The sequence below is a fragment of the Arachis ipaensis genome, chromosome B04, assembly GCF_000816755.2.
Source record: "Arachis ipaensis cultivar K30076 chromosome B04, Araip1.1, whole genome shotgun sequence".
Lineage (NCBI taxonomy): Eukaryota > Viridiplantae > Streptophyta > Magnoliopsida > Fabales > Fabaceae > Arachis > Arachis ipaensis.
Window position 1 is genome coordinate 45,139,892 of NC_029788.2, and position 23,242 is coordinate 45,163,133.

The following is a 23,242-nucleotide window of genomic DNA, read 5'->3' on the forward strand; positions in this document are numbered from 1 at the left end:
TTCAATACAATGTTTATTTAAAGAAAAATATTCTCTTATCTTTTCAAATTTTTACCAAAGAAAAATAATACAAAGAAAACGGCCACCATGGGGACCGATCAGCCCCGAGGACAACAAAAACGGATATCTAAAATAAAAGACACAAAATAATTAAAAGCCAGCCCACCACGGGGCCCAAATAAGAGTCCATAAACTAAGCGGTCCTTTAAGACCAAACAAAAACAAGTGTATATATGAACAGACGGCTTACAAACTTAGGAAATTCTTACAAAAACATAAAAACAAGTTACTGAAGGTCTACAATCTGCCTATCTTTCATAGTCAGGAAGGCCCACAGGAAGGACACATCCATGCTAAAAGCCAACACATGGACCTAGCTTTTAAAGCTTTCTCTGTAGCTGAGATGGCCACCTTCGCATCGGCTAGCATATCGTCATTCTGCTTCCTCAGACCATCTACCTCGACCCTCACGGCATCAGCTTCAGAACGGGCTAAAACAACGTTCTCAGCATCGACAGCCAATTTTGTGATTAGCCACATTGGACGTAAGCTTGGTTTCCCATTTTGACAAGCACAGGATCTCGGAGCCTAATCTTCGGCGTCTTTAGCTGCCTTTGACCTAGCAGTCTCGGATGCCTCCAGTTGCCCCCTTTAAAGTGCTAAGTTCCTCCTGAGACTAACGAAGTTTCCCTTCCAGAAGAAAATTCTGCAAAAGCATCAGCCTGGCCCTTCAGACGATAGTGATTGGTCAAAGGAGAGCACAGTGGTGCGCAAATTTGTGACTCGCACAACTAAACCGGCAAGTACACCGGGTCGTCCAAGTAATACCTCAAGTGAGTGAGGGTCGAATCCTACGAGGATTGCCAGATTGAGCAAGCTGTAGTTATCTTGCAGATCTTAGTTAGGCGAATAGAAAGATAGTTGTTGTTTGTTGCAGGCGCATAAACAAGCAATAACAAAAGCGATAAAGAGTTAATGTAAAGATAGTAATGATGGATTAGTTAAGGCTTTGGAGATGCTTCTTCTTTTGGATTAACACGTCATACTCACTACTCCAATGATGAATGATTCTTTCAATGACAAGGCTGTAAGTGATTAAGCCATTGGTCGTGGTCATTAATCTCCTCAGGTCCAAACCAAACATCCAAACGTACTAGATCAATCTTGGAGAGGGTGAAGTGCACGCAATTCAATCTCTTAATGATCTTACTCAAAATGTCACAAACCAGGTCGAATCTTCCGGATCAGAGACTGATGCTCTTATGGTTCTAGCCCTTAGAGCCACAGGAACCTCAATTACCCCTGACTAATGAGGTTTTATGTCACATACCCTAATTAGCCCAGATAACTTGTTGGAACCCATGATGCATTCTCATGCTGTAGCTTAATACTATCCAGGTCAGGACTCGTAAGGAACTCATGTAGAATCGAGATTAATAAGGATGAAGAATGACAATACATCATAGAATAGAATCAAACATAGATTGAAGTAGAAAAGTAATTGCATTAATCCATAGGAATCACCAGAACTCCTAACCTTAACCTAGGAGGTTTAGTTGCTCATGTTTTACAGAGAAAATAGAAAAAGTAATGTGTTTGTGCTTCTCCCCTCCTGGGAGGCATCATCCTCAGGAAGAAGGAAGTCCCTTATTTATAATAAAAACTCTAAGACTAGACCTAAAAGATATTGTTTTAAATTACAAAAAGGAAATAAAATAAGCTAAGAAGTGCTAAAATCCACTTTGGGGCCCACTTGGTGAGTGTTTGGGTTGAGCTTGGCATCCAACTTGGTTGAAAGGGCATTGAGTACCCACTAGGGAGTGTCCACGCTGCTTCCTTGCTCCCTTGGTGGCGTTCAACTTGGGAGGTTGGTCCTGTTTGGGCGTTGAACGCCAGAAAGGGGGTAGTTTGGGCATTCAATGCCCGCTTTGGGCAGTCCAATCCAAAGACAAGTATAGACCATTATATATTGCTGGAAAGCTCTGAAAGTTAGCTTTCCAATGCCATTGAGAGCGCGTCAATTGAATCTTTATATCTCTATAAATGCTCATTTGAATGCACGAAGGTCAGGATTTAACAGCATCTGCTATCCTTTCTTTGCCTCTGAATCAAACTTTGCCAAAACTTGCCATTTTCACCCAAAAATCACCTAAAATCATAAGAAAAACACAAAAGCTCAAAGTAGCATCCAAAAAGTGAAATTTTCACTAAAACCTACAAAAACATAATAAAACTTAACAAAATATACTAAAAAAACAGTGCCAAAAAGCGTATAAAATATCTACTCATCAGAACACCAAACTTAAACTGTTGCTTGTCCTCAAGCAACCAAAAACAAGTAGGACTAAAAGGAAGAGAAAGATACAACAAGTCTCACAGTTGTTAATGAAGCTCAGTTCCAAATAATTGAATGGGGCTATTAGCTCTTTACTTCTGAATAGTTTTTGCATCTCACTTTACTTTGAAGCTCAGAAGTATTGGCATCTCATGGAGCTAGAATCCAGATGATATTATTAATTCTTTTCTTTTAGCTTTTCTTGATTCTTGAACACAGCTTCTTTTTGGTTCTTTGCACCTTTGAGCCTAGCCGTGACAAGCGTTCTGTTTTTCCGTATTACCACCGGATACATAAACGCCACAGGCACTTAACTGGGGGAACCCTTTGGATTCGAATTTAGCTTTGCTTAAATTTCCAGACAGTGGTTCCCAGAGTTCTTAAGCGTACTCTTTTATTGCTTTGGATCACGACTTTAACTGCTCAGTCTCAAGCATTTAGTGAAGGATAGCAACTCATTTGAGCTTTTTAGGCCAATTTTCAACACTCATAACCATTGATGCTTAAAGTCTTGGATCCTTGCTCTTTTCTTTTTCTTTTATTTTTCTTTTTGCTTCTTTTTCTTGCTTCAAGAATCAATATTTTTTATTTTTTAGAGAATCAATAATACTTCTCTAAATTCATTGTTCTTCAAGAGCCAATATGCTCAACTTCAACATCAATTATGCACAGTTAATTCATACATTCAGAAAGTAAAGGTAAGGCCACCACATCAAAGTAATGGGAATAACTCATGATATAACTCAAGATCTTATGTATTTTACTACTTATTTTTCAAATAAATTTTCTTTTTTTAAGCTTAGTGGGCAATTTATGAGACATCTTATAACCAATTTTTTTTAAACTTTGAAAATAAACTACTAAAGCAAAATTTTGAAAAAGATCATGCAAAAGCTAGAATATAAAATAGAAAATAGACTAAAATACTAAAAAACAGAAAGAAAAGGGGGGGGTGAAACTCAACCACCTCAGTGCTGATGGTTGCTCAAGTTGTGCTCTTCTATAAAGATGATTCACCTCCCTTTGGTACTATTGATGATAATATACACCTAGAGCTCGCTCTGCAATACCAAACTTAACAAGTTTGCTTGTCCCCAAGCAAAGAGAACTTGGTCCCCTCCTGGCGTTGAATGCTAGGGCTGCCTCCTTTATGGGTGTTGAATGCCCAAGCTTTCTCCCCTTTCTGGTGTTGAACGCCAGGAAAGGGCACCCTCCAAGGTGTTCTATTTTTCTCCTTATGCGTTCCTCTTTCTGTTCTAATGGCTACACATGATCACAAACGTTAGAAAAACTAAGAAAACGATGAAAAACAATAGAAAAGAAAATAATATGAAATCAAACTAAAATAACAAAAAGAAAATAGAAAAGAAGAAAGTACTATGGGAGACTTATGGTTGGGTTACCTCCCAACAAGCGCTTCTTTACTGTCACTAGCTTAACGGTCAGCCCCTTTCAAGGAGGAAGATAGTTATAGAAGAATAAATCCTCACTTCTTACTGGGAGCTTCCTTCCTGTGCTCTAATGGATCAGCTTAATATGCTCAAGAGACAGGATCCTATTCACTGCCTGAGGCAGGATTGGGCATGCAGGGAATACTACCCTTGTCCTTGGTGAGAAGCCTTCAATAGGGATATTGTTATTTTTTCATCCCCTAGGCATCCTTCTCTTGGGACCTTCCTCCTTGGTTGATAGTGCACACCCAACACCAAACTTAGGTTTAATGTTTGGTGAAACTGTATGAGTTTCCACCATGGGAGGAGGCTTCAACATGGTTCTCTGCAAGCAAGTACCTCCTTTGCCAGGAGGTCTTGGAGGTTTAAAGGACTTGAAGACTGATGAGCGGATAATTTATACGCTTTTTGACATTATTTTGACATTATTTTTAGTATAATTTAGTTAGTTTTTGATATAATTTTATTAGTTTTTAAATAAAAATCACATTTCTGGTCTTTACTATGATTTTGTGTGTTTTTCTGTGATTTCAGGTATTTTCTGGCTGAAATTGAGGGACTTGAGCAAAAATCTGATTCAGAGGCTGAAGAAGGACTGCAGATGCTGTTGGATTCTGACCTCCCTGCACTCAAAGTAGATTTTCTGGAGCTACAGAAACCCAATTGGGGCGCTCTTAATTGCGTTGGAAGGTAGACATCCAGGGCTTTCCAGCAATATATAATAGTTTATACTTTGCCCGAGTTTTGACGATGCAAACTGGCGTTCAAACGCCAACTTCTTGCCCTATTCTGGAGTTAAACGCCAGAAACAGGTTGCAAATAAGAGTTAAATGCCAGAAATAGGCTACAACCTGGCTTTTAACTCCAAAAAGAGTCTCTACACTTGAAAGCTCAATGCTCAGCCCAAGCACACACCAAGTGGGCCCGAAAGTGGATTTCTTCATCATTTACTTATCTTATGTAACCCTAGCTACTAGTTTAGTATAAAAATTACTTTTAGTGGTTTATTTTATATCTTTTTGATCATCCTTGATCAGGGATCAGTCTTTTTCCCTATTTTCGAATTCATATGCCATTTGGGGAGGCAGGCCATTCGGCCATGCCTAGACCTTGTTCTTATGTATTTTCAACGGTGGAAGTTTCTACACACTATAGATTAAGGTGTGGAGCTCTGCTGTTCCTCGAGTATTAATGCAAAGTACTATTGTTCTTCTATTCAATTCATGATTATTCTTATTCTAAGATATTCATTCGCATACAAGAACATGATGAATGTGATGATTATGTGACACTCGTCACCATTCTCACTTATGAACGCGTGATTGACAACCACTTCCGTTCTACATGAAAACAAGCTAGAGTGTGTATCTCTTGGATTCCTGGTCCATGACACATAGTTGCCTCTCCTGACAACAGAGCCTTCCATTCCGTGAGATCAGAATCTTCGTGGTATAAGCTAGAATCAATTGGCAGCATTCTTGAGATCCGGAAAGTCTAAACTTTGTCTGTGGTATTCCGAGTAAGATCTGGGATGGGATGACTGTGACGAGCTTCAAACTCGCGACTGTAGGGCGTAGTGATAGACGCAAAAGGATAGTAAATCCTATTCCTACACGATCGAGAACCAACAGCTGATTAGCCATGCGGGAAACCATAGAGGACCATTTTCACTGAGAGGACGGGAAGTAGCCATTGACAACGGTGACACCCAACATACAGCTTGCCATAGAAAGGAGTATGAAGGATTGGATGAAGGCAGTAGGACAGCAGAGATTCAGAAGGAATAACGCATCTCCATACGCTTATCTAAAATTTTTACCAATGAATTACATAAGTATCTCTATCTTTATTTTACGTTTTATTTATCTTTTAATTATTAAAACTCTATAACCATTTGAATCCGCCTGACTGAGATTTACAAGGTGACCATAGCTTGCTTCAAGCCGACAATCTCCGTGGGATCGACCCTTACTCACGTAAGGTTTATTACTTGGACGACCCAGTGCACTTGCTGGTTAGTTGTGCGAAGTTGTGAAAAAGAACTAAGATTATGAACGTGCATATTAAGTTTTTAGCGCCGTTACCAAGGAATGAACAATCACGATTTCGTGCACAAAGTTTTTGGCGCCGTTGCCGGGGATTGTTTGAGTTTGGACAACTGACAGTTCATCTTGTTGCTTAGATTAGGTAATTTTATTTTAATTTTAAGCTTTTTGTTTTTGTTTTTATTTTCAAAAAAACTTTAAAAAAATATAAATTATTCTATGGCTTCAGAATTTTTAAGAATGAATTCTAGAGTTTCATGGTGATATGTTGAATCCTGGCTGGCTGTTAAGCCATGTCTAACCTTTTGGACCGAGGTTTCAACTATCATGAGAAGAGCTTCTTTGTCTTTCTCAGCAATTTAGCTGTTGTATATAATGTTCTGCTGAAGCTTGGCTAGCCATTGGCCATGTCTAGTGTTTTGGACCGGAGCTTTCACCGAAAGCTTGGCTGGCTAGTAAGCCATGTCTAATTCCTGGACCAGAGTTTTAGACTAACATTGCATGATTCCTGGAATTCTCAAAAAAAAATTGAGATCTTTATTTTTCTTTTTCCATTTAATTTTCGAAAAATTACAAAAAAATAATAAAATCATAAAAACAAAAAAAATTTGATGTTTCTTGTTTGAGTCTAGTGTCAAGTTTTAAGTTTGGTGTCCATTGCATGTTTGTAATTTTTTCTTAATTTTTGAAAATTCATCATATGTTCTTCATGATCTTCAAGTTGTTCTTGATGATCTTCTTTGTTTTGATCTTTGCATTTTTCTTGTTGTGCATCTTTTCTTGTTTCTCATATGCATTTTCAATTTGTTAGTGTCTCAACATTAAAAATTTTTTAAGTTTGGTGTCTTGCATGTTTTTCTTTTCTTAAAAATTTTCAAAAACATGTTCTTGATGTTCATCTTGACATTCAAAGTGTTCTTGGTGTTCATCTTGACATTCAAAGTGTTCTTGCATATTTTTCTTGTTTTGATTCATAATTTTTATGTCTTGTATCTTTTTTGTGTTTTTCTCTTTCTTCATTAAAAATTCAAAAATCAAAAACATATCTTTCCCTTATTCTCTCATAAATTTTCGAAAATTTGAGTTGACTTTTTCAAAAATTTTTCAAAATTTAGTTGTTTCTTATGAGTCAAATCAAATTTTCAATTTAAAAATTCTATCTTTTTCAAATCTTTTTCAAAAATCAAATCTTTTTCATTTTTCTTTCATATTTTCGAAAATTCAAATTGATTTTCAAAAAATCTTTCTCTTATTTTATTCCATATTTTTCAAAATCTTTACTAACAATTAATGTGATTAATTCAAAAAAATTTTGAGTTTGTTACTTACATATTAAGAAAGGTTCAATTTTTAAATTTTAGAATCATATCTTTTAGTTTCTTGTAAGTCAAGTAATCAATTTCAATTTTCAAAATCAAATCTTTTTAATTTCTGATTCAAATCTTTTTCAAAATGATTTTCAATCATGTCTTTTTCAAAATCAATTTTCAAAATCTTTTCTAACTTCCTATCTTTTCAAATTTGATTTTCAAATCTTTTTCAATTAACTACTTGAATTTTTTATTTTAAAAGTTTTTTATTTCAATCATATCTTTTTCAAAACCACCTAACTAATTTTCTCTCTCTAATTTTCGAAAACTCTTCCTCACATTTTCAAAATTCCTTTTTAATTAACTATTTGTTTTAAATTCTAATTTAATTTAATTTTATTTCTCTTTTTAAATTTTGAATTATAACTAATAGTCAAAATAAAAACAATTTTTATTTATTTATTTATTTTATTTAATTTTCGAATTCTTCCCCCTCTCATCTCTTTCTATTTATTTAATTATCTACTAACACCCCTCTTCCATTCAAAAAATCGAACCCATTCTTCTCCTCTGTGTTCGGATTCTTATCTTCTCCTTCTTTTATTCTTCTCTTCTTCTACTCACATAAAGGAATCTCTATACTGTGACATAGAGGATTCCATATTTTCTTTTTCGTTCTCTTCTTTTTCATATGAGCAGGAACAAGGATAAGAACATTCTTGTTGAAGCTGACCCTGAACCTGAAAGGACTCTGAAGAGGAAGCTAAGGGAAGCTAAAGCACAACCCTCTGGAGAGGACCTGACAGAAATTTTCGAAAAAGAAGGAGACATGGCCGAACCTAATAACAATGGTGGAGATGCAAGGAAGATGTTTGGTGACTTTATTGCACCTTCTTTTAACTTCTATGGAAGAAGCATCTCAATTCCTGCAATTGGAGCAAACAATTTTGAGCTTAAGCCTCAATTGGTTTCTCTAATGCAGCAGAATTGCAAGTTTCATGAACTTCCAATGAAAGATCCTCATCAGTTTTTTGCTGAATTCTTACAAATCTGTGACACTGTCAAGACCAATGGAGTTGATCCCGAGGTCTACAGGCTTATGCTTTTCCCTTTTGCTGTAAGAGACAGAGCTAGAACATGGTTGGATTCACAACCTAAGGATAGCCTGAACTCTTGGGATAAGCTGGTCAGTGCTTTCCTGGCCAAATTCTTTCCTCCTCAAAAGATGAGCAAGCTTAGAGTGGAAATCCAAACCTTCAGACAGAAGGAAGGAGAGTCCCTCTATGAAGCTTGGGAAAGATATAAGCAACTAATCAAAAGGTGTCCTACTGACATGCTTCCAGAATGGAGCATCATAAGTATATTCTATGATTGTCTGTCTGAGTTGTCAAAAATGTCATTGGACCATTCTGTAGGAGGATCTCTTCACGTGAAAACCCCTACAGAAGCTCGGTGGGTCAGCTGAGTAAGAAGATTACTGAAACTCCTCCCAGTACTCTCCCAAGCAATACAGAAGAAAATCCCAAGAGAGAGTGCAAGGCCATAACCTTACTTGGTGTGGCCGAATCCCCAGAGGAGGAAGAGAACGTGAATCCCAGTAAGGAAGACCTCTTGGGATGTCCTCTGGACAGAAAGGAGTTCCCTTTTGAGGAACCAAAAAAATCTGAGGCTCATACAGAGATCCTAGAGATCCCATTGGACCTCCTTCTGCCATTCATGAGCTTTGATGAATACTCTTTCTCTGAAGAGGATGAAGACACCATTGCAAAGCAAGTTGCTAAAAATCTAGGAGCAATCATGAAGCTGAATGTCAGTTTATTTGGTAATGAGACTTGGGTGGATGAACCCCCCTTGCTCACCAATGAACTGAGTGCACTAATGAGGCAGACATTACCTCAGAAGAAACCAGATCCTGGAAAGTTCTTCATACCTTGTACCATAGGCACCGTGACCTTTGAGAAGGCCCTGTGTGACCTTGGGTCAGGGATAAACCTCATGCCACTCTCTGTAATGGAGAAACTAGGAATCTTTGAGGTACAAGCTGCAAGAATCTCATTAGAGAATGGCAGACAAATCAATGAAAAGGCTTATGGACTAGTAGAGGACGTGCTAGTGAAGGTTGAAGGCCTTTACATCCCTGCTGATTTCATAATCCTAGACACTAGGAAGGATGAGGATGAATCCATCATCCTTGGCAGACCCTTCCTAGCCACAGCAAAAGCTGTGATTAATGTTGACAAAGGAGAGTTGGTCCTTTAGTTGACTGAGGGCTACCTTGTATTTAAGACTCAAGGTTCTCCTTCTGTAACCATGGAGAGGAAGCACGAAAAGCTTCTCTCAATACAGAGTCAAACAAAACCCCCACATTTAAACTCTAAGTTTGGTGTTGGGAATTTCCGTCCCAAACCCAACCCTAATGGCCGAAACCTAACCTTCCCCCCACCCCTATATAAACCCCTTAACACTACTCCATTTTCACACATCACAACCACTACTTCTCCCCCTTAGCCGAATACACTCTCTCACTCCATCTCCTCCATTTTCTTCTTCTTCTACTACTTTTTTTCTTCTTTTGCTCGAAGACGAGCAAACCTTTTAAGTTTGGTGTGGTAAAAGCATTACTTTTTGTTTTTCCATAACCATCAATGGCACCTAAGGCCAGAGAAACCTCAAGAAAGAGGAAAGGGAAGGCAATTGATTCCACTTCTGAGTCATGAGAGATGGAGAGATTCATCTCAAAAGTCCATCAAGACCACTTCTATAAAGTTGTGGCTAAGAAGAAGGTGATCCCTGAGGTCCCTTTTAAGCTCAAAAAGAGCGAGTATCCGGAGATCCGACAAAAGATTAGAAGAAGAGGATGGGAAGTTCTCTCTAATCCTATTCAACAAGTCGGAATCTTAATGGTTCAAGAGTTCTATGCAAACGCATGGATCACTAGGAACCATGATCAAAGTATGAACCCAAACCCAAAGAACTGGCTTACTAATCAAGACACTAAACTTAAAATTTTTGAATTTAAATTGAAGAATTTTTGAAAAATTTAAAAAGGAGAAACAAACACTAATAAGACACCAAAATAAAAAAAATTTGAAATCAAAGATATTATTTTCGAAAACTTTGAAGGAAAAACACTAAATGATACCAAACTTAAAGATTTTGAGATCAAACAAAGAAAAATACCAAGAAAAGTTCGAACACAAAGAAAGAAAAGCAAGAACAATTTTCAAAGATTCAAGAAAAGAAACAAAAACCAAATTGACACCAAACTTAAAACTTGACACAAGACTCAAACAAAAGAAAAACAATGATGACTAAAAACGAAAAATTATTTTTGAAAAAGATTTTAAAGAATTTTTGAAAATTAACAAGAAAAGAAGATAAAAAGAAAACTAGTAAAAAGTACCTGATCTAAGGAACAAGACAGCCGTTAGTTTGTCAAACACAAATAATCCCCGACAACGGGAACAAAAACTTGGTGTGCGAATTTGTGACTCGCACAACTAAACCGGAAACTGCACTGCGTTGTCCAAGTAATACCTCAGGTGAGTGAGGGTCGAATCCCACAAGGATTGCCGGATTGAGCAAGCTGTGCTTATCTTGCAGATCTTAGTTAGGCAAATAGAAGGATAGTTTTTGTTTTTTGTAGGTGGATAAACAAGCAATAACAAAAGCGATAAAGAGTTGATGTAAAGACAATAATGATGGATTAGTTAAGGCTTCGGAGATGCTTCTTCTTCTGGATTAACACATCATGCTCACTACTCCAATGATGAATGATTCCTTCAATGGCAAGGCTGTAAGTGATTAAGCCATTGGTCATGGTCATTAATCTCCTCAGGTTCAAACCAAACATCCAAGAGTACTAGATCAATCTGGGAGAGGGTGAAGCGCACGCAATTCAATCCCTTGATGATCCTACTCAAAACGCCACAAACAAGGTCGGATCTTCCGGATCAGAGACTGATGCTCTTATGGTTCTAGCCCTTAGAGCCACAGGAACCTCAATTACCCCTGACTAACGAGGTTTTATGTCACATACCCCAATTAGCCTAGATAAGTTGTTGGAACCCGTGATGCATTCTCAAGCTGTAGCTCAATACTATCCGGGTCAGGACTCATAAGGAACTCATGTAAAATCGAGATTCATAAGGATGAAGAATGACAATGCATCATAGAATAGACTCAAACATAGATTTAAGTAGAAAAGTAATTACATTAATCTATAAGAATCAGCATAGCTCCTAACCTTAACCTAGGAGGTTTAGTTGCTGATGCTTTACAGAGAAAATAGAGAAAGTAATGTGTCTGTGCTTCTCCCCTCCTGGGAGGCATCATCCTCAGGAAGAAGGAAGTCCCTTATTTATAATAAAATCTCTAAGACTAGACCTAAAAGATATTGTTTTAAATTACAAAAAGAAAATAAAATAATCTAAGAAGTGCTAAAATCCACTTTGAGGCCCACTTGGTGAGTGTTTGGGTTGAGCTTGGCATCCAACTTGGTTGAAAGGGCATTGAGCACCCACTAGGGAGTGTCCACGCTGCTTCCTTGCTCCCTTGGCGGCGTTGAACGCCAGTTTGGGCGTTCAACTTGGGAGGTTGGTCCTGTTTGGGCAATGAATGCCAGAAAGGGGGTAGTTTAGGTGTTCAACGCCCGTTTTGGGCAGTCCAATCCAAAGAAAGGTATAAACCATTATATATTGCTGGAAAGCCCTGGAAGTTAGCTTTCCAACACCATTAAGAGCACGTCAGTTAGACCTCTTTAGCTCCAGAAATGCTCATTTGAATTCACGGAGGTCAGGATTTGACAACATCTACTATCTTTTCTTTGCCTCTGAATTAGACTTTGCAAAAACTTGCCTTTTTCACCCAAAAATCACCTAAAATCGTAAGAAAAACACAAAAGCTCAAAGTAGCATCCAAAAAGTAAATTTTTCACTAAAACCTACTAAAACATAATAAAAGTTAACAAAATATACTTAAAACACTAAGAAAATAGTGCCAAAAAGCGTATAAAATATCCACTCATCACACGGTACATGGTGGACGAAATTGTGATTCACACTTTCCACAACTCCGCACAACTAACCAGCAAGTGCATTGTGTCGTCCAAGTAATACCTTACGTGAGTAAGGGTCGATCCCATGGAGATTGTCGGCTTGAAGCAAGCTATGGTCATCTTGTAAATCTCATTCAGGCGGATTCAATTGGTTATGAGGTTTAGATAATTAAAAGATAAATAAAAGATAAAATAAAATAGAGATACTTATGTAATTCATTAGTGAGAATTTCAGATAAGCGTTTGGAGATGCTTTGTTGCTTCTGAACCTCTGCTTTCCTATTGCCTTCTTCCAATCATGCATGTTCCCTTCCATGGCAAGCTGTATGATCCTCTCGGATGAAAAATACCAGGTACGATCTTTGCACAGCTAATCAACTGTCGGATTTCTCATCTCGGATGAAAAATACCAAGTATAGCTACTGCACGGCTAATCATCTGTCAGTTCCCACTAGCGTCGGAATAGTACCCTTGTCCTTTTGCACACTGTTACTGCGCCCAACATTCGCAAGTTTGAAGCTCGTCACGGTCATCCCTTCCCAGATCCTACTCGGAATACCACAGACAAGGTTTAGACTTTCCGGATCTCAGGAATGGCTGCCAATTGGTTCTAGCCTATACCATGAAGATACTAATCTCACGGACTCGGTCCGTGTATTAGATATCCAAGAGAATATACTCCAGCTGTCGTCCAATGACTACATTGAACATCATGTAGACCGCTTTATGGTTGTCAGGCACGCGGATCTTGGCTAAGCGAGTAACAAAGATTGGGTGATTGTCACGGGTCACCCCTTCATTCTGACTTAACTGAATTAAGTATGAGAGTATATCTTGGAGAAGAAGTAGGCGTAAATTGAAAGAGAAACAATAGTACTTGCATTAATTCATGAAGAACAGCAGAGCTCCACACCTTAATCTATGGGGTGTAGAAACTCCACCGTAAAAAATACATATGAGAAAATAGTCAAGGCGTGGCCGAATGGCTAGCCTCCAAAACATGAACAATGGTCTCAGCTCCAAAGTATGAAAACTGGATATGAATATAATAGTAAAAAGTGCTATTTATACTAAACTAGTTACTAGGGATTATAGAAAATAAGTAACTAACTGCAGATAGTGCAGAAATCCACTTCTGGGGCCCACTTGGTGTGTGCTTGGGCTGAGCATTAAAGCTTTCACGTGCATAGGCCATCCTTGGAGTTAAACACTAGCTTGGGTGCCAGTTTGGGCGTTTAACTCCAGTTCTGGTGCCAGTTCCGGTGTTTTACTCCAGAAAAGGGTCTCAGGTGGGTGTTTAGACGCCAGTTTGGGCCATCAAATCTCGAAAAAGTATGGACTATTAAATATTGCTGGAAAGCCCAAGATGTCTACTTTCCAAAGCAATTAAGAGCATGCAAATTGGGCTTCTTTAGCTCCAGAAAATCCACTTTGAGTGAAGGAGGGTCAGAATCCAACAGCATCTGCATTCCTTTTTCAGCCTCTAAATCAGATTTTTGCTTAGGTCCCTCAATTTCAGCCAGAAAATACCTGAAATCACAGAAAAATACACAAACTCATAGTAAAGTCCAGAAATATGATTTTTGCATAAAAACTAAAAAAAAATATAATAAAAAGTAACTAAAACATACTAAAAACTATGTAAAAACAATGCCAAAAAGGGTATAAATTATCCGCTCATCACAACACCAAACTTAAATTGTTGCTTGTCCCCAAGCAACTAAAAACAAAATAGGATAAAAAGAACAGAAAATACAATAAATCTCAAAAATATCAATGAAGATTAGTTACAATTAGATGAGCGGGACTAGTAGCTTTTTGCTTCTGAATAGTTTTGGCATCTCACTTTTTCCTTTGAAGTTCAGAATGATTGGCATCCATAGGAACTCAGAATTCAGAGAGTGTTATTGATTCTCCTAGTTCAGTATGTTGATTTTTGAACACAGCTACTTTATGAGTCTTGGTCGTGACCTTAAGCATTTTGTTTTCTAGTATTACCACCGGATACATAAATTCCACAGACACATAACTGGGTGAACCTTTTCAGATTGTGACTCAGCTTTGCTAGAGTCCCCAGTTAGAGGTGCCCAGAGCTCTTAAGCACACTCTTTTTGCTTTGGACCACGACTTTAACCGCTCAGTCTCAAGCTTTTCACTTGACACCTTCACACCACAAGCACATGGTTAGGGACAACTTATTTAGCCGCTTAGGCCAGGATTTTATTCCTTTGGGCCCTTCTATCCATTAATACTCAAAGCCTTGGATCCTTTTTACCCTTGCCTTTTAGTTTAAAGGGTTACTGGCTTTTTCTGCTTGCTTTTTCTTTTTCTTTCTTTCCTTTTATATTTATTTTTTTTTCCTTTTTTTTCTCAAGCTTTGTGTTTCACTGCTTTTTCTTGCTTCAAGAATCAATTATATGATTTTTCCGATTATCAATAACATTTCTCTTTTTTCATTATTCTTTCAAGAGCCAACAATTTTAACATTCATAAACTTCACTATAAAAAATATGCACTGTTTAAGCATTCATTCAGAAATCAAAAAGTATTACCACCACATCAAAATAATTAAACTAATTTCAAGATAGAATTCGAAATTCATGTACTTCTTTTTCTTTTTCAGAAAACATTTTTCATTTAAGAAAGGTGAAGGATTTATAGGACATTCATAGCTTTAAGACATAGACACTAGACACTAATGATCATGTAATAAAGATATAGACAAAACATAAAGCATAGAATTTGAAAAACAGAAAAATGAAAACAAGAAAATTAAAGAACGGGTCCACCTTAGTGATGGCGGCTAGTTCTTCCTCTTGAAGATCTTATTGAGTGCTTGAGCTCCTCTATGTCTCTTCCTTGCCTTTGTTGCTCCTCTCTCATGGCCTTTTGGTCCTCTCTGATTTCATTGAGGATAATGGAGTGCTCTTGGTGCTCCATCCTTAGTTGCCCCATGTTGGAACTCAATTCTCCAAAGGAGGTGTTAATTTGCTCCCAATAGTTTTGTGGAGAAAAGTGCATCCCTTGAGGCATCTCAGAGATTTCTTGATGAGGAATTTTCTCATGCTCTTGTTGAGGTCCATGAGTGGGCTCTCTTGTTTGCTCCTTCCTCTTCTTAGTGATGGGCTTATGAGATGAATCTCTCCATCTCCCATGACTCAGAGTTGGAAGCAATTGCCTTACCTTTCCTCTTTCTAGAGGTTTCTCCGGCCTTAGGTGCCATTAATGGTTATGTAAAAACAAAAAGCAGAGCTTTTTCCACACCAAACTTAAAAGGTTTGCTCATTCTCGAGCAAAAGAAGAAAGAAGAGATTAGAAGAAGAAGAGATGGAGGAGATGGAGGTGTGTGAATGGTTCGGCCAAGGGGGGTTTTAGGTGGTTATGATGTGTGAAAAGGAAGGAGTGATGGGGGGCTTATATAGGAGTGGAGATGGTTTGAATTTGAATGGGTGGGGGTAGGTGGGTTGTATGATGGTTTTGGAGGAGAAATGGAGGTGATTGGTAGAGTTTATTTTAGGGAAGAGTGTTATGGAGAGGTGTGAAGAGGAGAGAAAGTGAGTTGGGACAGGTGGGGATCCTGTGGGGTCCACAGATCCTGAGGTGTCAAGGAATTCTGCTCCCTGCACCATTCTGGCGTTCAAATGCCCTCAGTGTGCTAATTCTGGCGTTAAATGCCAGCTCTGCTACCTTTTCTGGCGTTAAACGCCAGTCTGTTGCCCCTTTCTGACGTTTAACGCCAGCCAGACACCAGACACCCTTTTCTAGCGTTAAACGCCTAAAGTACTGCCCATTCTGGCGTTTAATGCCCAAAATTCTCCCAGACTGGGCGTTAAATGCCCATTCTACTATCCTTACTCGCGTTTAAACGCCAGTAAGCCTGTCCTTCAGGGTGTGCTATTTTTTATGCTGTTTTTGATTTTGCTTTAATTCTGTAGCTGTTTTTAGGACTTCACATGATCATCAACCTAAAGAAAACATAAAATGACAATGGAATATAAATAAATATAATTAAATAACATTGGGTTGCCTCCCAATAAGTGCTTCTTTAATGTCAATAGCTTGACATTGAGCTCTTAGAGAGCTTCACATAGACTCAGAGCTTGATGGTGGCCTCCCAACACCAAACTTAGAAGTTGAGTGTGGGGGCTCTGTTTGACTCTGTATTGAGAGAAGCTTCTCATGCTTCCTCTCCATGGTTACAGAAGAAGATCCTTGAGCCTTAAACACAAGGTAGTCCCCATTCAATTGAAGGACTAACTCTCCTCTGTCCACATCAATCACAGCTCTTGCTGTGGCTAGGAAGGGTCTTTCAAGGATGATGGATTCATCTTCATCCTTCCCAGTGTCTAGGATTATGAAGTCAGCAGGGATGTATAGGCCTTCAACCTTCACTAAGACATCCTCTACAAGTTCATAAGCCTGTTTCATTGATTTGTCTGCCATCTCTAGTGAGATTCTTGCAGCTTGTACCTCAAAGATCCCCAGTTTCTCCATTACAGAGAGTGGCATGAGGTTTATTCCTGACCCCAGATTACACAGAGCCTTCTCAAAGGTCATGGTGCCTATGGTACAAGGTATTAAGAACTTTCCGGGATTCGGTTTCTTCTGAGGTAATTTCAGTTGAGCCCTAGCATTCAGTTCATTGATGAGCAATGGAGGTTCATCCTCCCAATTCTCATTACCAAATAACTTTCCGTTCAGCTTCATGATTGCTCCTAGGTACTGAGCAACTTGCTCTTCAATAATATCTTCATCCTCTTCAGAGGAGAGATACTCATCAGAGCCCATGAATGGCAACAGTAAGTTCAGTGGAATCTCTATGGTCTCTATATGAGCTTCAGATTCCTTTGGTTCCTCAATAGGGAACTCCTTATTGGTCAGTGGACGTCCATTGAGGTCTTCCTCACTGGAAATCACTGCCTCTTCCTCCTTTATAGGTTTGACCATGTTGGGTATATTGATGGCCTTGCACTTTTTTTTTGGAGTCTCTTCTGTATTGCTTGGGAGAGTACTAGGAGGAGTTTTAGTCACTCTTTTACTCAGTTAACCCACTTGTGCCTCCAAATTTCTAATGGAGGACCTTGTTTCAGTCATAAAACTGAGAGTGGTCTTAGATAGATCAGAGACTATGGTTGCTAAGTCAGAGAGGCTTTGCTTAGAATTCTCTATCTGTTGCTCAGAAGATTTGCCAAACCTATTTCTCCCACCATTATTATTATTGAAGCCTTGATTAGGCTTCTGCTGATCCTTCCAAGAGAAATTAGGATGATTTCTCGATGAAGGATTATAGGTGTTTCCATAGGATTCTCCCATGTAATTCACCTCTTCCATTGCAGGATTTTCAGGGTCATAAGCTTCTCCTTCAGAGGAAGCTTCTTTAGTAATGCCGGATGCAGCTTGCATTCCAGTCAGATTCTGAGAAATCATATTGACTTGCTGAGTCAATATTTTATTCTGAGCCAATATGGCATTCAGAGTATCAATCTCAAGAACTCCTTTCTTCTGAGTCATCCCATTATTCACAATATTTCTTTCAGAAGTGTACATGAACTGGTTATTTGCAACCATTTCAATGAGTTCCTGGGCTTCTGCAAGCGTCTTCTTCAGATGAAGAGATCCACCAGCAGAGTGGTCCAATGACATCTTAGACAATTCAAACAGACCATCATAGAATATACATAAGATGCTCCATTCTGAAAGTATGTCAGAAAGACAGCTTCTGATCAATTGCTTGTATCTTTCCCAAGCTTCATAGAGGGATTCACCTGGCCTTCCTTCTGTCTGATGGTTTGGACTTCCACTCTAAGCTTGTTCAACTTTTGAGGTGGAAAGAACTTGGCCAAGAAAGCATTGACCAACTTTTTCCAAGAGTTCAGGCTTTCTTTTGGTTGTGAGTCCAACCATATCCTAGCTCTGTCTCTTACAGCAAATGGAAAAAGCATAAGTCTATAGACCTCAGGATTAACCCTATTGGTCTTAACAGTGTTACAGATTTGCAAGAATTCAGCTAGGAACTGATGAGGATCTTCCAATGGAAGTCCATGAAACTTGCAATTCTGCTGCATTAGAGAAACTAATTGAGGCTTAAGCTCAAAGTTGTTTGCTCCAAATACAGGAATTGAGATGCTTCTTCCATAGAAGTCAGAAGTTGGTGCAGTAAAGTCACCAAGCATCTTCCTTGCATCTCCACCATTGTTATTGTTTTCGGCTGCCATGTCTTCTTCTTTTTCAAAAATTTCTGTCAGGTCCTCTCCAGAGTGTTGTGCTTTAGCTTCTCTTAGCTTCCTCTTTTAGAGTCCTTTCAGGTTCATGATCAGCTTCAACAAGAATGTTCTTATCCTTGTTCTTGCTCATATGAAAAAGAAGAGAACAGAAAAGAAGAGGAATCCTCTATGTCACAGTATAGAGATTCCTTTATGTGAGTAGAAGAATAGAAGAATAGAATGAAGAAGGGAGAAGAAGAAGAATTCGAACACAGAGAGAGGAAGAGGGTTCAAATTATAAGAAGAAGAGAAGTGTTAGTAAATAAATAAAATAAATAGAGAGGGGTGAGAGAGAGTGTATTCGAATTTTTAATTAAAAGAAAAAAAATATTTTTATTTTTATTTTAATTATTAGTTAGAATTCGAATTTATTAAAAGAAATAAAATAAAATTAGAATTTAAAACAATTAGTTAATAAAAAAGAATTTAAAAAAGTTGTTAGTGGTTTTCGAAAATTAGAGAAAGAAAAGTAGTTAGGTGGTTTTTGAAAGGGATAAGAAATAGAAAACTTTTTAAAATCAAACAAAAAGTCAAGTAGTTAATTGAAAAAGATTTGAAAATCAATTTTGAAAAGATAAGAAGTTAGAAAAAGATTTTGAAATTAATTTTTGAAGAAGATATGATTGAAATATATTTTGAAAAAGAAATTTAAAAAGATTTGATTTTGAAAATTAAAGTTGATGACTTGACTAATAAGAAACTAAAAGATATGATTCTAGAATTTAAAGATTGAACTTTTCTTAACAAGAAAGTAACAAACTTGAAATTTTTGAATCAAAATATTAATTGTTAGCAATAATTTTGAAAATTATGAAATAAAATTAAGAAAAAGATTTTGAAAAGTTTATTTTGAAGAATTTTCGAAAAACGGGAAAGAAAAATGAAAAAGATTTGATTTTGAAAAAGATTTGAAAAGATAGAATTTTTAAATTGAAATTTTGACTTGACTAACAAGAAACAACTAAATTTTAAAATTTTTTTTTGACCAAATCAACTCAAAATTTCGAAAATTATGAGCAATATAAGGGAAAGATATTATTTTTTTGATTTTTGAATTAATGAGGGAAAAGAAAAACAACAAAAAGACACATGACATAAGAATTTAAGATCAAAATAAATAATGCATACAAGAACACTTTGATTGTCAAGATGAACACCAAGAACACTTTGAAGATCAAGATGAACATCAAGAACATATTTTTGAAAATTTTTAAGAAAAGAAACACATGCAAGACACCAAACTTAAAAATTTTTAATATTTAGACACCAATAATTCAAAAATGCATATGAAAAATAAGAAATGACACAAAACAAGAAAAACACAAGATTAAACAAAGAAAATCATCAAGAACAACTTGAAGATCAAAGAAGAACACAATGCTTATATTTTCGAAAATTTAAGGAAAATTAAAACATGCAATTGACACCAAACGTAAAATTTGACACAAGACTCAAATAAGAAACACAAAATATTTTTTGTTTTAAGATTTTATTAAATTTTTTTGTATTTTTCGAAAATTATTTTGGAAAAAGAAATAAAAAAATTCAAAATTTTTAATAAGAATTCCAAGATTCGTGCAATGTTAGTCTAAAGCTTCGGTCCAATAAAATTAGACATGGCCAAATGACTAGCCAAGCTTTAGCAGAGCATTACATACAACAGCCAAATTGATGGGAACCAAAAGGCTCTTGCAAAGATAAGTGAAAACCTCGGTTCAAAAGATTAGACATGGCTTAACAGCCAGCCAGGTTTCAACATATCTCATGAAGCTCTAGAATTCATTCTTAAAAATTCTGAAGAACATTTTTCTTTGAATTTTTCGAAAACCAAAAATATATTATTATTATTTTTTTCAAAATTAAAAATAAAAAGCTTAAACATAAAATAAAATTACCCAATCTAAGCAACAAGATAAACCGTCAGTTGTCCAAACTCGAACAATCCCCAGCAACGGCGCCGAAAACTTGGTGGACGAAATTGTGATTCACACTTTCCACAACTCTGCACAACTAACCAGCAAGTGCACTGGGTCGTCCAAGTAATACCTTATGTGAGTAAGGGTCGATCCCACAGAGATTGTCGGCTTGAAGCAAGCTATGGTCATCTTGTAAATCTCAGTCAGGCAGATTCAATTGGTTATGGGGTTTAGATAATTAAAAGATAAATAAAACATAAAATAAAATAGAGATACTTATGTAATTCATTGGTAGGAATTTCAGATAAGCGTTTGGAGATGCTTTGTTGCTTCTGAACCTCTGCTTTCCTATTGCCTTCTTCAAATCATGCGTGCTCCCTTCAATGGCAAGCTGTATGATCCTCTCGGATGAAAAATACTAGGTATGATCTCTGCACGGCTAATCAACTGTCGAATTTCTCGTCTCGGATGAAAAATACCAAGTACAGCTACCGCACGGCCAATCATCTGTCATTTCCCGTTAGCGTCAAAATAGGACAGTTGTCCTTTTGCACACTGTCACTGCACCCAACATTCGCAATTTTGAAGCTCGTCATAGTCATCCCTTCCCAAATCCTATTCGGAATACCACAGACAAGGTTTAAACTTTCCGGATCTTAGGAATGGCTGCCAATTGATTCTAGCCTATACCATGAAGATACTAATCTCATGGACTCGGTCCGTGTATTAGATATCCAAGAGAATATACTCCAGCTATCGTCCAATGACTACGTTGAACATCATGTAGACCGCTTTGTGGTTGTCAGGCACGCGGATCTTGGCTAAGCGAGTAACGAAGATTGGGTGATTGTCACGGGTCACCCCTTCATTCTGACTTAACTGAATTAAGTACGAGAGTATATCTTGGATAAGAAGTAGGCGTGAATTGAAAGAGAAACAATAGTACTTGTATTAATTCATGAAGAACAGCAGAGCTCCACACCTTAATCTATGGGGTGTAGAAACTCCACCGTAGAAAATACATAAGAGAAAATAGTCTAGGCATGGCCGAATGGCCAGCCTCCAAAACGTGAACAATGGTCTCAGCTCCAAAGTATGAAAACTGGATACGAATACAATAGTAAAAAGTGCTATTTCTACTAAACTAGTTACTAGGGATTACAAAAAATAAGTAACTAGGTGTAGATAGTGCAGAAATCCACTTCTGGGACCCACTTGGTGTGTGCTTGGGCTGAGCATTGAAGCTTTTACATGCATAGGCCATCCTTGGAGTTAAACGCTAGCTTGGGTGCCAGTTTGGGCGTTTAACTCCAGTTCTGGTGCCAGTTCCGGTGTTTTACTCAAGAAAAGGGTCTCAGGTGGGTGTTTAGACGCCAGTTTGGGCCATCAAATCTCGGACAAAGTATAGACTATTATATATTGCTGGAAAGCCCAAGATGTCTACTTTCAAAAGCAATTGAGGGTGGGCCAATTGGGTTTCTGTAGCTCCAGAAAATTCACTTTTAGTGCAAGAGGGTCAGAATCCAACAGTATCTGCAGTCCTTTTTCAGCCTCTGAATCAGATTTTTGCTCAGGTCCTTCAATTTCAGCCAGAAAATACCTGAAATCACAGAAAAACACACAAACTCATAGTAAAGTCCAGAAATATTATTTTTGTATAAAAACTAATAAAAATATAATAAAAAGTAACTAAAACATACTAAAAACTATCTAAAAACAATGCCAAAAAGGGTAAAATTATCCACTCATCAGTACACCAACTTAGCTTGACCAGGGATATCGCAATTCTTAATGCATTCATCTGTGCCCGGCAACAAGTGTTGGCGAATAAAATTGGGAGCATCGAAGGAGCAATCCATCACACAGGGAGTGACCATACTCGTGCCAACACCCTCCTGATTACCCGTCGGCAGACTTCTTATGCTTCCTGTCGGGCTCAGGGATCAAAATCTCTTGGATATCATCATCTTCGGCAGTCCCCTCCTGAACAATCTCTTGAGAGACTGTCTGAGAACTGGGAATAGAAGCTGCCAGAGGCGTTGATTTAGAAGAGCCGTCATTCCTACCTTCCAGATCACGAACGAAAGCAGCTTTCAACCACTACAAGGTCGTCAGCCCATCAACCATCCCAACTACAAAACACAAAAACGACAAATGTTGCAAGTTATAAAAATGGAAGATAGATGCATAAGTTCAAGAACCTGAAAGGAACCTACCAACATACGACCTACCCGCCTTAAGACCCCCTAAGACATCTCGAGGATTCAACGGTCTGTCCCTGAATATCGCCATGAAAACATCGGCGATATCGTTGTTCTCGGCAGAAAGACCCTCATAAGTTATCCTCGTAAGGTAAGAAGCCCCATCCCCGAAATTCCAATATGGGAAAATACGGAACTTCCCCTTCTGGGATAACCAAAAAAGGTGGTAACCTCGGACTTGGCAGACCTTAAAGTATTCTGCCTTAAATCTGTGGAACAAATCCTGAAACATGTCAAAGATCTGGCGATTCGGCTAAGCCCGAAAAGAAATATATCCCTTCCTATATTTTCCTTCCTTATGTGGAATGGTACATAGAAAGAAAAATAAAAAATGTCAATCTGAGTCGAAATCTCCAAAAATTCACACATCAGTTCGAAGGTCCGGATAGCCACCTAGCTATTTGGATGTAGTTGAGACGGCGCCATTGAAACACGCTTCAGAAGGGCCACGACAAATTCGGAGAAGGGCAACCGAACCCGCAACTTTGTAAACAAAGGTTCATGCACCAACATCCAATTAAGAACCTGGGGGGAGTGCAGATTCAGGTAACATACGGTCTTGTTTTCATCGGTGAGCACAAGCTCATATTGTTGCTCTGCCTCAT